At 31.6% G+C, this 5,280-nt stretch overlaps 1 pseudogene; it reads right to left on the minus strand.

Moving 5' to 3' along the window:
• Positions 1-2,352: 2,352 nt before the first annotated feature.
• On the minus strand, positions 2,353-4,881 carry LOC133201854 (golgin subfamily A member 6-like protein 2; annotated as a pseudogene).
• Positions 4,882-5,280: the final 399 nt, after the last annotated feature.

Genomic DNA, 5,280 nt, shown 5'->3' on the forward strand with positions numbered 1-5,280 from the left:
CATGGCTTTACTGTTCTCGAGAAAAAAAATTTCTATGTAAAACTTTGCCCATTGTGGCCCCACACTACCCTAAGGGGTTACTATTGAACAATTAAACCTGAATCTTCGCTACCTGAGGAGGATTCAATATAAATATAAAAAATATGGTTTTGCTGTTTTTGAGAAAAGGATCTCTTCTAGGTAAATACAGTAAAATTTGTCTAATCCGGACTCTGAGTGCTCCGGATTTTTGTCCATTCTGGCTATAAATTTAAGTCCCATGCACTTTTATGACAAATGCATTAGAAAAAATTCTGTGTAGACTGGATAATGTCTATTCTGTATTCCGAACGGCCATACTGGTCCCAACTGCTCATAATTAACGGAAATTATTTCCTCTAATCCGGCCACGCGTAATAACCTGAATTACTTCAAAGCAATTAACACCTTTGATGAAGATGTGCTAACGTGTGTTTACATGAGTGCCATGAGACGAACTCAAACGTTGCGGTGACACAGCCCACTTGGAGAAATGTAAGATTAAATTACAAGTAAATTAAAAAAAAAATTACTCACACATTTTACTTGCTTTTAACTCCATATCACACAGTATAATGAAAAATCAATACGGTATAGATACACGATTTGCAAATCAAAATATAAATCGGGATCGAAACTCAAACGTCTAATCCCAAAATGGCGCCATTACATTAGAGGGAAGACGTAAATTTTTACATAAAAATTAAAATTTCAATCCAATAATTATCAAATCGTAAATAGTTGTGTTTATAGTTATATTGAATGCGCTCTTTGACATGCAAAACCCGGGCCGCGTGATATTTATAGTATAATATACGAGTCTGTAGATTTTGACTCCGGTAACATTTCATGTTAAGTCCCAAACTTTGTGAACGAAAAAGAAAAATTTACAGTAAGTCATGCAATGCTCTTTAATAATTTCTAGACTCCAAAATATTAATTGATTTTATCATTTTTTAAATATATTATATATTGTACTCGTAAATAAAACAACGAAATTAAATTTCAAATATTTTCCCGCATTTTTCCTGCACTCCGGATTCTGTCTAATCCGGCCAAATTTTATGGAACCGGGGATAGCCGGTTTGGACAAATTATACTGTATATACGTTGACCTATAGGGCAGATATTGGTTTCAGTCTTTAGAAAAGACTTTAGGCCACATGCGTGTAGTTTCTTGTTTCTCATGTATCGTTTCAGTTCTAGTCAACTGTGTTCTTCATATGACCCTATATCAGTATTTACAGATACATCCTTTATATGAGGGTCCTTACTTGATGCCTTGGTAATGGCAACGGGACATAAAACCATAACTGACCTTACCACATTCTTTTCTAATCTGTAAACATTCCTCCTGCATTTTGACATAACATGTCGCCAATGCACACAATTTTCCCAAGGAATGAACTGCATCTACTCTGCATAGCGCAGTATCTCTCCCAATGACACAACAGTACTATTACCCAGAGATGTTCTTGAAAGACAAACATAGCAATTTTTGCTCGGCATGATTTTTTTTTCATGACACCTGCAGTATCGAGTAACAAAAAGTAAGTGATTCGTGTCCTCGAATAAAGTGTGCTTACACTGAGGTATAGTTCCGGTTGATTACGTCTAGTTAAAGAGAATTTATGATCTGCATTTCCATAAATGTCTTTTATATCAACAGCAAACATACATTTAAGGAAGAAAATAGAAGTAAAATCAAAAGCCTGTATAAAAAATTGAATTTGTGTTTATACAGGTGAAAAACTTGAAAAAATAAAAGTGTGCCAACAGGTGGATTTGAACCAGGACACTAAATACATGTATATCCATGGTGAGAGTCTACGGTCTATCTCTCTGAGCTATACTGACTATGAAAACTTACGTCATAAATATAATCCAGTATAATAGAAATAGGTTTTCACATTTTTTTGTAGGTTTTTTTTTTACGAATTTCAACCATAGGGCAGGGGGTTCCCCTAAAAAATCTTGTTTTAAATCATTCTTTACATCAAAATCTATCAAAATTTCATAATTTAATTTAGGGGCAGGCCTGCCCTGAAGTAGCTAATCCACCTAAAATTAGAAAATAAAAAATAAGTTTTAAAAATAACACCAAAAGGTCTTGACCTACAAGACATGGTTAAAAATAAAACACATTTCATTGGCTCCCTTCTTGTGAATATATAACTTGCTATGAATACTAATAGCAGGAGCAGGACTAAAGCACCAAAGGGCAATAACTGTAACTTACTCCAAATCAAAAAAAAAAAAAAAAAAAAAAAAAAAAAAAAAAAAAAAAAAAGAAAGAAATATAATGAAAGATAACTCTTACTGTCTGTATTTATAGTCTTTTTTCAAAATGTTGAGTAACAGTGATCCAGTTTGGTGGTGTCTAAAATAAAATAAATAAGAGATGAACAAATATATCACCTTTTACATTCAAAAAGGGAAAAAATTATCCTGGAATGAAGAAATATGGTAAATGAAAGGTGTTAAATGAGATGTAGATGCTATAAAAAATTACCTTTTATAAATAGGTTTCCTTCTTGTATGTCAATATTAATCTCCCTCTCTGTTAACTCAAACTCACTGCATTCTTCCTTTCTTTATCATCCCAGTACACAACCTAAAATATCATTTGAACAATTATAATCCCATTCTTATCAGCTCTTGTTTATTAAACAAGTACACAATCTAAATTATCATTTATAAAACTATATTATATTCCTGTTCTTATTAGCCATAAATAAGTGATGAAATATTTGAAATTAATTTGTATGGCTGATACAATTATAAATTTTATAACTGAAATACTTGTATATATAAACATAAATTTCAATTGAACATTTAGGCAATACACCTTATACCAAAAACATTAATATAAACAATAAACATTTAAAAACATGCACAAGACATAAATATACTACCATAAATAATTAGTTATGAATGCATCATGATGAAGAACAAAAAAGATGACTGATATTTACTCAAATTGATGAATAAAATGATGAAATTATAAATTTACTGAGGATGATTTTTTCTTAACATAGCTTTTATGATTTCTGTCCAGAGGGGCAAATTATTGATAAATGCAGAATCAGAGTGCAAACAAAAAGTGTGTTACATTAAATAACACATTGGTCTGGATATGTGTTAAATTATTATTATACCTCATAATTAAATGTAAAACATGTTATTGTTTTACCCAATCAAGTGATAGGCTAATATACTTTGTATCTCACGCAATATCCACCAAAAACTCAAAATTCGCAAAGGTACGTACAACATGCCGCCATTTTGCATTTCTCTGTTTAACACTCTATATTTCTATCTGTTTCCGTCCGTTGCCTTGCATCTCGTCTGTGAACATTTGAATATCTTCAACTTCTTCTCTAGAACAACAGAACCAATATCGACCAATTTTGGCATATAGCATGTATGGGTAAGGGGGAACAAATTGTGAATTTCATGGTCCCTGTCCCCCAGGAGCCTGGGACCAAAACCATCAAAATTAATGCAATTTTTAAAAAAAATCTTCTTTACGTTTGGACAATAAGCAGTCAAACTTTTGGCACGATTGTAATATTTACTGAGCCCTTTATCAAAATTCATGGCCCCAGGGTCAGGGATTTTGTAGTAAGGGTGGAGCTGTAGGTACTCATCATATAATGAAAATGCATTATTTCTTTGAAAATCTTCTTCTCTGCCCTGAGTTGTATTTTACTCTTTCTTCTATGGATCCTTTACTTTGTTGTATTGTTCTCAGGTGACCATTAAGGCCCTTGGGCCTCTTGTAAATTTATTTAGAGGATGTTTTACAAAATTTGTTATGATATTAAGTGCCATGCACAATTAATGCATTCTGTGAAACAGTGTAAAAATCTCATATTCAATTACTTAAGTTTGTAAACTCCATTTTCAAAACTCCTTATTTGGCCCTCCCAATCTTGGTTTTCGCCACTCCCTATAGTCCAGGTATGCACAATTTCTTTACCTACTAAGTCATCGAGATGGAATCTGGTTTCTTGCGCATTTCTTCTCAATTCTATTAATTTCAAAAGATTATCCAGTAATTTCTTATGATCAAAAACCTTTCCTTTTGAAGAAAACTGCAGCAACTCCTTCTGTTTTTTTTTTAATTTTAAAAACTTTTTTTGTATATGTTGATTTGCTTCTTTAATGTCTCTACTTTCTCCTTTTTTGTCTTCAGCTTCTCTATTTCTTCCCTAATCTTCTCCTCACTCTCCCAAAGCCCAACTTTCCTCATGTCCTCTATTGCTCTATCTAACTCACTTGATTTTTTCTCCTTCTTCCTTCTAGCTTCTTTTTCTTCTAAAATCTTTGTTTTCTAAAAAGTTCTTCCTTTTTCTCTCTGTCTTTTAGCATAAAAGTTCTATTTTCTGAACGAGCCTGATTTATTATCTCTTGTTGTTCACTTATATCCTTCTTTTTCAACCACTCTTCTGTTCTGTTATTACAATATAAAATGCTACTTTCGATGGTATTTAATTATGACGTGGAGGCTGCTTTTAATTTAAAATCTAACTGTCCCATGAGTCTTTCAAGGCAAATGTTATTCGTATCACATGATTTACACTCTTTTAATTCATTCCCACTGATGTTAAAATATTTCCCTCCACTTAAAAATTCACTAAATAGTTTACTTAGTCTAGCTTTCCTTTTTAAAACATTACAAAGACGCTTTATAAAAAACACATGTAAGATTATCATTCAGTGAAGTTTTCAATAAAAATTCAAAAACCTCGTCATAAAAATATGGACCATTTAAAGTGAAACTTCATTGTTCTAAGCTAAAATTGGATTTTCAATAAACAAATCTAAAACATATAAAAGTCTCTGAAATACAGAACCCATATCTAAAATGTTTCCAACTTCTGTTGCTTTTAAAAAATAAGGTCCTGTGATAATTTTGCATAAAATGCCAAGTGATCTTAAAAGAGTTAAAAATGTTTTGTTCTGCAAACATAATAAAATAAAATTCTGATTAAAAGTGTAAGAAGTTTTCAAAGAATAAAAATACTGTAATACAAGTTTGTGCATAAAAAAGTACCTGCAGCATTATAAAACATAACATTGAAACGATTCCCTCTAAAGTTTACAAAGGGAATGTCTGAAACACTATGGTTTTTCATATAAACTTGTATATCATTGGGATCACCTGTCCCATCTTTGTAAAATAATTTTGAAACAGATTAAAAGCTCTTATTTTGTCTTTAAGAGCTGTATTTTCTCTCCGTAATTGTTCAATCACAA

Source organism: Saccostrea echinata, unplaced genomic scaffold, assembly GCF_033153115.1.
Source record: "Saccostrea echinata isolate AGI-Se365-2 ecotype Australia unplaced genomic scaffold, CSIRO_AGI_Sech_v1 ptg000045l, whole genome shotgun sequence".
Taxonomy (NCBI): domain Eukaryota; kingdom Metazoa; phylum Mollusca; class Bivalvia; order Ostreida; family Ostreidae; genus Saccostrea; species Saccostrea echinata.